Source organism: Equus asinus, chromosome 23 (assembly GCF_041296235.1).
Source record: "Equus asinus isolate D_3611 breed Donkey chromosome 23, EquAss-T2T_v2, whole genome shotgun sequence".
Classification (NCBI taxonomy): domain Eukaryota; kingdom Metazoa; phylum Chordata; class Mammalia; order Perissodactyla; family Equidae; genus Equus; species Equus asinus.
In genome coordinates this window covers 16,269,428-16,281,458 of record NC_091812.1, presented here as the reverse complement: position 1 = coordinate 16,281,458, position 12,031 = coordinate 16,269,428, and the positions used below count along the sequence as shown (strand labels likewise).

The 12,031-nt window shown below is 47.6% G+C and overlaps 1 long non-coding RNA gene across 1 annotated transcript in view; it reads right to left on the bottom strand.

The window, feature by feature from the left end:
• Positions 1-1,267: 1,267 nt before the first annotated feature.
• Positions 1,268-12,031, bottom strand: part of LOC123280275 (uncharacterized) — a 51,702-nt gene continuing 40,938 nt past the window's right edge. Inside the window, exon 4 of the long non-coding RNA XR_011497418.1 lies at positions 1,268-1,464. This is a non-coding gene — a long non-coding RNA (uncharacterized lncRNA). The remainder of the gene's footprint in view (positions 1,465-12,031) is intronic.

Sequence of the window (12,031 nt, the reverse complement as noted above, 5' to 3'; positions counted from 1 at the left end):
AAATGTACCCCACGGACCTCTGGACTTCTGGTTATCTGAGCTGTTCTGTGCTGCTCTATTCTGCTCTGCTGTATTCCATTCTGTTTTATTCCATCCCACTCTATTCATTCCACTCTATTCTACTCTTTTTTTCATAAAAAAAAAAAAATCTGGTCGAAACCTAGTGCTGTAATTGATTTCATAATCCACAGATGGGTCATGACCTATAGTTTGAAAAACAGTGGACCACAGCTCTCAAACATCCCAAAACATGAGAAGAGTGGATATGTGGCTGACGAGAGAGCTTGAATCAATCTTCCTTAAAAGCATATTCTATCTAAAGTCTCCAGTGTGTGGACATTATAAGATACTGTATTAAACAAGCTACATATTATAACTTTAAAGGAAAGTTTCTTTCCTCCATGTCCAAGTAAAAACCAATGGTCTGGGAAGCCGTGTGCTGCTCAGCCTGCAGACTCTCTCGCCCTGGAACTGTGCCTCCACCCCAGGAGTCTCTCCCTCTGCAGGAAGCACAGGCCAGAGCAACAAAGTCCAGGCTCCTTCACAGGTTTGACTCAATCTTCGGCACCAAGCCCTTCCTCACGGTGCTCCAGGGGCACCGGAAGACAGGACAGTGGAGTCCCGGCTTAAAGGTGTAGAGGCTAAAAGGCCGCTGAAGGTCTTATGCATGGAGTTACATGTTGAAATCAGTAAGTGGTAAGTAATTCCTGAGAGTTAGACAATGCAATCGGGGTTTACGGAAATTTTATTTGTCAGGGAAAGAGGAATGCATGACTTGAGAAAACAAAGCTATGGGGCTAGGGAACAAAAGTTTATAAAAATAAAAGAGCTGGATGATTACAACAGTGGTCCAGGATGGAGAGGTGAGGGCCTGGGCTGGGGCAGAGGAAACGTCAGAAGAGACTGTCACCTGCCATGCCATGGCACTCGTGCATTAAAGTGATGGATTAAACTAACATAATAGGCGGGGACACACTGGAATGCTCCTGCAGGAGGTGGGGAGGGCCCTCAAAGCCAAGACAATTAAGAGTGAGAGGAGGATCTCAGTATGCTCAGTCTGAAGAAGAGAAATCTTAATGGGATGAAAAATGTCTTTTTTTAGAGGCTGTAAAGGCTGGATTCCATTAGCAGATGTTATAGATAGATTAATGTTGAATATTAGGAAGATATTCTTAATTATTATAGTTATTTCACAATCAAATGGGTGACTACTGAAGGGACAGAATCCTCCGTCATCAAAGGTGTTCAACACCGACACTTACCTGGGTTAACCCGAGTCCAGTGACAAGCAAGCAGAGAACAGGGACTGATGGATCTGTATCCCACAGCGCCGCGCATGTCCCGGCATGTGGCAGGCATCCAAACACCGCTGTTAAATGAAGTATGCCCAAGGCTCCTCTCCGAAGAAGTATTTGATTCCGTGAAGTCTTGGAAGGGGACAGGAGTGTGGGAGTACAAAGATACCTTGAGGGGAAAAAAAGCACAGCACACTTTCAGACAGTACATAATTGACGTATGTCTTTGGAAAATACTTTCAAATGTTTCAGGGCACAGTTTCCATGGAGCACATCCAGTGGCCAGTCCTGCAGCCCCTATCTCAGTTAGGGTACTGCCAGCTGCTGTAACAAATAAGTGTTAACATTTCAAAGACTTGATGCAACAAAGTTTATTCTTGCAGACATAACAGGTGATGCAGGCGGTCCCGGTGAATAGGCAAGTCACCCCACCTGGAGCTTCAGAGACCCAGGCTCCTGCCATCTTCAAGTTCTGCCTTCCCTTAGGGCCTCAGAGTCATTTGCAAGAGAAAGGGCTTGGAGGGGCTTGACGCAAAGATTTTATGGGCCTGGCTTTGACATGGCACCCATTTGTTCGGTCCCCATTCCATGGAGAGCTGTCATTCACACATAACTGCAAGGGATGCCGGGAGCTATATGTAGTCTAGTTGATGTAAAGATGGAAAGAACAATTTTGGTGGATAGGTAGTAGTCTCCTCTGCTACATCCGTGTGCACCTTTCTTCTCACACACAGATCAAACACAGTCCCCGCCAGAGCTCCATCTGTTATGGCAGCCATTTCAAAGATGAAATTTTTGAATGTTTGTGGCCGAATCAAGTAGCTGATGAAATACTAATAAGCTTTGCCGTCAGCCCAATGCAATACTGAGAAAACTGCCAAAGTCACATTGCAAAAGTTTATTCTCTACACAAGGGAGCTCATGACCCTGTGAGCTGCCATTCTGAAGCCAATGACTGCATTTAATATCCTTTTCAATTCTTCCTTTGAACACTGCAAGGGATGGTATCTCAACCGGCACCTGAAATGATACATGCTAGTTTTTTAGCTACTCTTATTCTTTGAAAGGTTCTTTAATACCCAGCCAATGATTCCCTCTTCTTGACATCAAGCCAAAACACTTTGCTCACATCTGTCAGTGGGCAGGGCCTGCCATGCCAGTAAAAAGACCAGCAAGATGGAACAGGAGGAAGGACAAACACCTTTGCAAACCTGTCTCCTGCCTTTCCTGGTGCGGAGTGAGTGACACATTCTTGCTCTGTGACATCCGAGCTGCCACACTATCTTCAACAGTCTCGGGAAGTCTGCTGAGCAAGCTCCCACTCCCCGACCCGGCCGGCTCAGGCCTGAGGAGGTAGGACTTTCTCTGCATTAGTGACCGCTTACGATTTCAGTGCTAATTTATCACCACCTCACTTTTATTAAGATTACTTTAACTTCCTTTGCTCTTTGTTTTGAAGTCTTTCTTCCATTTGATGTTCCAGGCCAGTACTGTTTGTTCTTAACAGCAATGCCCTTCTTCCATTGAACTACAAAAAAATTAGTTTTCCAATTCCAAAATGTCTGGTTTTGTACTATCTTTATTGTTCAAGTTGTGATTTCTTTGTCTCCTTCAGCCCCCTGTTCTCCGAGTTCAGCTTGTTCCCCTTGCTGGGGCTGCCTGTAAATTTTCTTCGCCTGCCCCTCTCTCTTCACTCTTGGGGCTCAAGTCAGGCTGCCGGGGAACCTTGAGGAGGAGCGGCCTCATGAGCAGCTGAAGGCGTAGCTTCCTGCTGGCAAAGTGCCAGCTTGCAGGAGGCACCAGAGAGAGCCTCTCTTCCCCCAGGGTTGCTCAGTAGAGAGCTCTGCCATTGTCCAGCCTCAGGGGAATGCAGGAAGCCAGCACACCGGGTATCTTCTCCCACAGCTCCAGGACCTGCGAGGCCTACAGGTCCTCGGAGGATTACACAAAGGGAGACAACATCATGCACTCTGGGGCCAAGGTCTCCGGGGGCCTTGGAGTTCTACCACCCTCACTCAGACATCCAGGCTCCTACCCAAGGGTGCAAAGTCCTGGCCCTGTTTGGCCTCCCCTGCTCCCAGCAGAGCCTGAGGGCCACATCCTTCCCATCCTGCCCACAGGCAAGCCCAGCAACTGTGCATCTGAGACAGCTGGTAGGTGATTAGAAGGAGTTAGACAAGGAGGACATCAGAAGTGCCCGCTCACTGTCAACTTCCCAATCTCCTCCACCAGATGCAATTTTAAGAATCTTAAAATTCTTTCTGATAAAATCTCATTGCTCGCTTATCTCCTCTAAAAAGTGGCATTTAGCTACAATTAAAATCTTTTAGCCAGGACTCTTGAGAACCAAGAGATAATTCTTCGGTTGGCCTAAGGATTTGGGGACAAAAGACCTTTTGTTCCGATCATTGATTCTGCTTCAGGAATCTATAGGCCTCTCAGCTAGTCACCGATGTTTCTGCATCTCCACATCTCTGTCCTCATGGAGCTGGCTCGAGCATGTTAATTGCTTGGCCAGGGCCAGTTAGGGGGAAAGAGTTCCAAGAATGCCAGTGATCACCGTGTACAGGAATCTCATAGGGATCAATAATAACGGTGCTCTCTCACATTTATTGTGCATTATTATACGCTGGACCTTCTCCTCAGAAAGTATTTTCTGCAAATAGTGCCATGAAATTATCGCAACAATCCCAAACCCACCTTGCGGGTGCAACAGCAAGTCTAAGCCACAGTAAGAAGAAAGACAGTGTGAGGTCTCAACACGTGCAAGTTGCTAGTGGGAATCAGTGCAACCCAACAGCCCTTGCTCTTAACGGCTCCACCACCCTGCCTCCTTCTTCTCCTGGAGCAGGGGATCCCAGACTTTGAGATCACAAAGAACCAGGAGAATGTTGCAATTGGTATGTTTGGTAATGAACATAGGGCTGCCAACACTTTTGTTGCCAAGTACCTTCACTCAAAAACGTCTTACAATCTATATCATAAAATGAACTATTAATTCAAAAAAGTAGGAAAGACATAATCTCATACCTTTTAAAGTAAACAAATATAAACCTCATGAAAATCTCACCAAAATTCAACCACCGACTGACACCACATCACAGAGAACATTTTGGAAATCAACTGTCGCGGGGCATTGACCGCTGGAGGCGTTTCCCTCTGCAAGAGGGCAAGAAGAGTCAGGAGCGTGTCCAACGCTGGAGCCCGGCCCACGTGGCACACTCATCCCTTCTAGTCTCAAAGGGATTCCCCCTCGCAGGTGCCGTCTACCTCCTTCAAGTCTGAACAAGACAATAGGAGCAGCCACAGGGCTGTGATGGTGACAATCGATGCCATGGACAAGTAAACCACAAAAAACTCAATCCTCAGTCTTTCAGCAGAGTGTTGTGTGCTCAGCCTCTGGAACCAGGCTGCTGAGTCTGAATTCCAGCTCCACATCCTACTAACTTAATAATCTTGGGCAATTTTCCTAACATCTCCAAGCCTCAATTTGCTCAGCAAAATGGAGATAATAATACCTCAAAGAGTTAAGAAGATTAAACAAGATAATAAAGGTAAATGCTCAGATAAATGAAGCTTATTAAATGCCAGATCTTATTACTACTGAGCAACTGTTATGATCCAGGCACATGCTAAGTGTTGAGAATAAATGAGATGTTTCCAAAGATGGCTGCGTCAAAGTCGCGTCCTCCACACTCTTTGGCAGCAGGGCTTTGCCATTCCTGCCTTCAAAAGGTGGAGCCCACTTCTCCCCTTGACCCTGAGCTCCTTGTGTCTTGCTTTGGCTGAAGTGTTGCTGTGCGATTTCTGGGCTAGGCCTTAAGAAATGCTGCACCTTCCATTTTCTCGCTCTCGGAAGCCAGCTGCCATGTAACAAGGCTCCAGAGAGACTACTGAATGATGACAGACCACTGGAGAGAGAGACTACATGGAGGAGAACTGAGACACCGCAGCTGACAGCCAGGAGCAAGGCCCCAGACACGTGAGCGAGGCCATGGTGGACCCTCCAGGCCCAGCGGAGCCACCCGAGGCTACACCATTGGAGGAGAAGCAAGCTGTGCCCACCTACCCCACCCAAATTCCTGACCCCCAGAATCATGGGAGGTTAAAGGGTTGTAGTTGTAAGCTCTGAAGTTCTGGGGAGGCTTGTAACGCAGCAAGAAATAACTGAAACATAAGACCTAGCCCAGTTCACAGTGGAAGCTAGCAGAGAGCCATAACCCATTCTCAGGTCATGGGGAAAACATGCTGATAGAGAGGTTGAGTCCATGCAACCTCCTTGGGCACATGGACAGGCAATGGTTCATCCTGCCAGGGCCAGAGAGTTGAGAAAGAGAAGTCTTGGGAGGTAAGAGGAGATCATCAAGGTTCCCTGAGCAGGGACAGCCACGAGGACAATGAAAGGGCATTGCTGCTCTCCAAGAAGAGCATCCCCACCCGGCAGGGGAGTGGGGGGGCCTGGACACCTTAGAGAGAAGGCGCATTCTTGTGCCCTCTGGGTCACATATTGTGCCGTTCTAATGAAAGGCACAGATACAAATTTCACTTACTAAGTCAGAGATGACCTGCCATTGTCTTTTCATATGGATGCACTTTATGTTCCCAACAAAAGATTGTAAGATCCTTAGGAGTAGGTGTTCTCTTTACTTTCTCTTATTTTCTACCATCAAGTTCCACTCTGCCTACCCCACACCCTAGCACAGTGCTTTGCTTGGCAAATGCTCAGTAAATATACAGAGATTGGAATGGAATCTCATCCCTGAAAGAAAACTTCGAGTTCGTCTAGTTTAAACTCCCTCTAAACTCCTCCAAAGCTAGACAGCCACAGACCTGGCCGCTGTGGGGCCGCGGCTAAGTGCCGAACAGCTCCCGCCCCGCCCATGAAAGAAGGCGACAGGCTAGCCCAGAGCCTTGCCGGCCGCCCCGGCTGAGACAGGGCTGGAGCACTCCCGCCGGCCCCGACTCTGTGCTCCTCTTTATGAGACTGGTCCAAGTCTTTAACACACGTCTGCTGGATTGGACTGCAGACTGAGGTGCAGAGAAGCATCTGCCTGCTCCCTCCCAGACTCTCAGCCGCCAGCACTGGGCTGCCTCAGAGTGTGCTGTGTACATGAATGAAGGAACGAAGGAATCCCAATTGTAAGACATGCTCTCAGAGACATGGCACTTATTCATTACAACAGATCTAGGTATTTATACCACAGCCAAGCAAACAGCCAAATCCATGCCAGGAAAGAGGTCCAAACAACTGCATTCTATATACATTCTATATAACTTCCATAATAATAATCAATATAAGTTGAACGCTTCCTGTATGCCTGGCATTGCTCTAGGGACTTACATATGTTTTATCTCATTTTACACACAGGACATTTCTTTAAGGTGGTTCTTATTATTATCCTGATTTACAGATGAGGAAATCTGAGGCACAGAGAGATTCAATAACTTGTCTAGTGTCACACAGCTAGTAAGGGGCTGAGCCTGGATTCAAACCCAGGCAACTGAACTCCAGAGCTACTTCTCTTTACACAGCACAGTGATGCTTCTCTTAATGCAATTCCACTAAAGTTAAATAAATAAGTAAGCTTATAAGGAGCCACAAGAGGCTCAGCTGACAATATATGCCACTTTCCCCCTCAGTCTTTGCCCAGTTCCAGCTAGGTCTGTGTTGAAGACTGGTCGAGTCGTCCGCAGCCTAAAGGAACCACAGTCAGACGCAGAGAGTACTTCTGAGCGGGAAGGAGCCCAGGCCAGACAACGGCCATCGAGCTCTCAGCATAGGACCTGAGGGATCCTTGGTTCAAGCTGGCTGTGATCACAGGGGTTGGGCAGGGGATCCTTCCAGAGAAATCCTTTCCTCTTGAAAGGGTGGGAGCTGGCGGGCTTGGCCAGGCTTGGGCACCAGCCTCCCTGTAGGACCTCCCTCCAATTCTAGGTCCAACTCTGTCATCAACCCTGCGCTGGGGACGTCTGGGGTCATGCCTGTCCACAACAAGACCTCCAAGCTCCTTCCCAGCAGTGCAATGCTACAGATTATTTTGGAATTCACACGGAAAGCTGAGAGTTCCGGGAAGAGCAATTCTAACAGCACATGGCAGCTCCTCAGCCTGCTTCCAAACCCCGACCACATGCATGTGGTGGACACCTGCCGTCTTCAAAGACAGTTCAACCGAGTCAAGACTGGATCGGCGTCAGGTCTTGTATCAGCAACACTGTAGTTATGAGAACTACAAACACAACCTGCTTCCAGACCAGACTCTCTTACACGTTTTGTTTTCAATAAACAGAGGGAGAGCCATAGTTACCACACTGTGATCAGTGTCAATTCTCTCTTAACAGTATTCTGGCAGATGTCAACATCTCTCTGCCTCTTTCAGCATAACTGCACAGAAACAGCAGGAAGGAGACGTTGTCATGACCAAGCTTTCTGTTGCATATTGGCAAATGTCAAAACACTCTGGGAAGAAGTGTTCCCCAAAGTTGCAGCTTGGTTCTTCAGTCCTCTGCCCACATGAGTGAAGCACATGATAAGACTCAAGTGGCCCCAGCCACCATCTTGCTTCAGTGAAAGAAAAATTAAAAAGTAAATATCTATGCTGGCACCAGCCCGGTGGCAGAGTGTTTAAGTTCACATGCTCCGCTTCAGTTGCCCTGGGTTCACGGGTTCAGATCTTGGGCGCAGACCTACACACTGCTCATCAAGCCCCGCTGTGGTGGCGTCTCACACAAAATAGAGGCAGATTGGCGCAGATGTTAGCTCAGGGACAATCTTCCTCACCAAAATAAATAAATAAATAAAAAGTCAATATCTATTCTGGATTTCCAGTCTCCACCTGAGGGCAAAGGAAACTACAGACCAACATGAAGAGAAGAAGCAGCAGGGACTCTTGGGGGCTAGAGGAAATCCATTTTCCACTTCTCTTCTCCTCCCACCCTCCAGTCTCAAGTCTCTTCTGCTTGGTGTCCACCTGGCTTTGATCCACTTGGAATCCACATGAGGAGTTTAAAATATGGTGACCCCCCCCATGTGTTCAGCTTTGCTACATAACAAAAAGAGAGAGAGAGAGAGAGACAACAAAAGCCCTCATTGGAAGCTGCCTGATTCTGTTGGTAGACAATGTCAATAAATCTGTGACCTCTGTCCTTCTGTTCCCAGGTCCCTCCTGACACTCACCCCCTCCAGTACTGAGCCTCAAGCTCCGAAAGCAGACTGGCCTCTAGGAAGACCTGGCTCTGTCAACTGTTATCTGTGTGGTCACTGGCATGTTGGTTAATCTCACATTGCCTTTATTCCCTTTTCTATAAAATGAGGATAATAAATAGTAACGGGTCATAGCATTGTTGTAGGAGATTAAATGGTTAATGAGTGCAAGTGAAATTAGCACAGGAAGCATCTAGGAAACTCCAGTGTCAACCATTAGTAATGTTATTCTTTTTATTGGTCACTCTTATCTCACCTTACAAATCGGAAAGATCTGTTAACAAGGACTTCCATCAGAAGCTCATTGACACTAATGTATAAATCAGTGATGTCGTTTCATGTTTGACCTTACACCTCTAACTGTGAAATGAAAGCCTGTTTCCCCAGGTTTCATTTATTCAACAAACATTTCTTGAGAAAATATAGTATGCTGGGTACTATAATGTGTTTCTAGTACATAGGGGGTACTCATGAAAAGTTGATAGATGAATGAACAAATGAATGACCCTCCCACAGATGCCCCTGTTGGATGAAACTGCAGAGGCCACCAGGGCAGAGAGGCTTGTCCATCCCTTCATCCCAGGTCCTTCCTGACCCAGGTGCTCCCCACGCCCCCCCAGGGCTGCAGAGCCCCTGGCTTAACCCTTCTACTGTTTCCTTGCTTGGCTTCCAACCAAGAAGTTCTGACAAAGAAGCAGCCATTAGAACACATCTTCTTTGCATTACTATAATCAGGGGTTGTAAAGGATGCTCAAAAAGAAGGCATCTCACGCACATATGGAAAGTACCTTCACCGCTTACTCCAATCAAGGACTTATTCCACCCAATATAGCAAGCCCATTTCCCACACTTAAGTTACTGAGTGAGAAAGGAATACTTTGTGCGAGCTGGCCTGGACTGAGGTCAGCACGTGGCATCCATGTTCTGATAGGCTCTGGGAAGAGTCCAGCTCTGCCTCCAGTTTTATCTCCACTGAGTGGACACTGATTGATTTTTGGCCGCCAATATCCATCCTCTCTTGTTTTGGTGATTTGGGTCACGTGCCCTCTGGAAGTGTGACTTGCGTAGGGCCCTCCCCTGCCCTCAGTCTATAAAGTGCAGCAGGTGTCACAGCCTGGACCATCAGGAAACACAGCCCGCAGAGCCTCAGGGATGGTGAGGGGGGCGCCTGACTCAGGTTGGTCTAATCCGAGATCCCCACACTAGAACAGGTGATTCCAGGAGGAATCTTTTACATTTAATAAGGACTGGAGGAGACTGACCTTGGAGCTATGGGGGCTACAGGTTGGTGCCTGGGAGGGAGGTACATACAGGGAAAGACAGATCTGATCCCCAGGAAGACACTGCCTTGATGACTTCACCTGAGCCCCAGAATCAACCGATGCTGGAAGCCAGATTTCCTCTGGATTTTTCATCTCTGTGAGTAAATAAATTCCTTTGTCCCTGCTTAAGCCTGTCAAGGTTCAGTTTTTATTTCCAACCAAAAGAGTCCTGTGTTACCCACAGATCTTGTCACAGTGCCTGAAGTTTCACGTTACTCATCTCTCTGCATTAATGCAGGACATAAAGCTGTAGGTTGCAAATGTGTCATCAGCCATCGGCCCGAGTGCTTTGCAGTTTGATAGCTGTCACTTTTATTTACTTGCTAAGACTCATAATTAGACTTTAAGCATCCCAAGAATAAAACCGAAAATCACATTGGACAATAGCAGAAAGGTCTACCATGAGTTTCACAGTCCATACCACTCCTTTTATAGGATCTCCCCTGGAGCTCTGTGGGGAGCAAGAACTTGGTGACTGGAAGGCAGTGAAAACTGTTGAATGTGTGGGGCTTGCGATGAGCTATGAATGGATAGGATTGTAGAGACAGAGATAAAAGGAAAAATATTTCTTTTGTTTGGCAAGTCTTTTGTTTCCAGCAACTTCCACACATATCTTGTACCATAGAAGGAGAACCTAGAATTCTCTTCCTTGGATTCAGTTCCATCTGCTGGATGGTTTATAAGCCACTTTTTCAATGCCTGTATCCAAAGTTGGCAAATGAGGTGGAGCTTTACAAGCCCGTGAGCCTGAGAGTCTTTGCTTCACTCAGTCAATGCTATTCATTAAGAACCTTCTAGAAGCGCACCAGGTGCTGTACTAGTTACTGGGCACTGGAGGCTCAAAGACGAATGAACACGTCTCTTTCACCCAAGGGGCTTAGAGTCCGTGAGTAACACAGACAATTTTCCCGATAACTGTAATAGGATATGACTAAGGCCATTATAGAGATGAGCATCTGGCAATGACAAGGGTACCTGCCCCAGGCCAAGAGATGGAGGAAGACAGTTGGGACGAAGTGATTTTTGAGCAGGCATGATCTGGCAAATAAGGGGGGAGGGGGCGTTGCAAGAAGAGGCAATAGCATTGGCGAAGGATGAGTGGTATGAGAAACTTTGGGGCATTTAATGTGTGGAGTCGGCAAACTGAGCTCGGGTGCGAGAGCGGGAACCAGAGCAGGGAAGCAGCTACCTGATCACCAGGGCTCCTTCTGCCACGTCAAGGACAGCATTTGACAGGGAAGCCTTGTGTCTCCCTGTTTGCAACAGAACAAAATTTAGAACGCTGGGGTCCTTGGATCAAGACCAGAGAGAAATGGTTTTGCCTTTTCACATTCTAATAGCAAAGGGAACAAAACGTAAGATGAGTGCAGAGTCTGAAGACTCTCATTGTGATGGCATTTTTGCAAAAATCAGCTGCACCCCTTCCTTTATCTCTACTTTCCTGGTAACCCCAGCCCAGGAGATGAGAGGGGCCACAAACAGCCCCACGCAAGTCCCATGCTCACCCCCAACAAGCCGTACTCAGCTCAGAGTCATTTTTCATTTGGGATGAAGTCATTTTTAAAGTGCCTGCTTTTCATTAGAAAGGTAACACGATAGTCCCTGTGGGGGAAGCGGACGAAGCCGAAGTGAAACAGCCTCTCCTTCAGACTGTGGCATTTTCTTTCACTGCTTCTCCTCCCGAGCATAAGCGTTGCTGAGTCTTTTGTTCAGAAAATTCAGAAACTATGCCTAAATCTCAGACTCTGTGGTAGTTGTTGGTGGTGGTACATTCTTTGTGAATGTACGCGTGTTTTGATAGGCATCTTTTCAGAAGACGGGCTGAGTCCACCCCTTGGCTCTTTTCCGCACCAGCACCCGCCCCAGGTCGAGTGCGGGCGGGTGCCGCTCCCTCAGCAATCAGTGACACGTGATTCCCGTTACTGGATCCCCAAGGGCTGGGAAAAGGTTTTCGCGAACCTTGCCCAGACATCCACAGCTCTGAGTGGTACACACCAATTAGAAAAGCGCTGTTTAGTTACAACGTGTAGCGGGCAGTCCCCCAGCCCGACGCCTGCTCAGGCTCCCCGCGGATTCCTCGCCCTCCTGTCCAGCAGACGCAGGTCGTCTCTCATCCCAGCATGGTCCTGGGGTGTCTCAACATCCCCTCAGCCCTGCCCTGGATTTTCTGACTCCAAGGCATAGAAGCACCAAAAGCATCGGAGCCCGTGCAG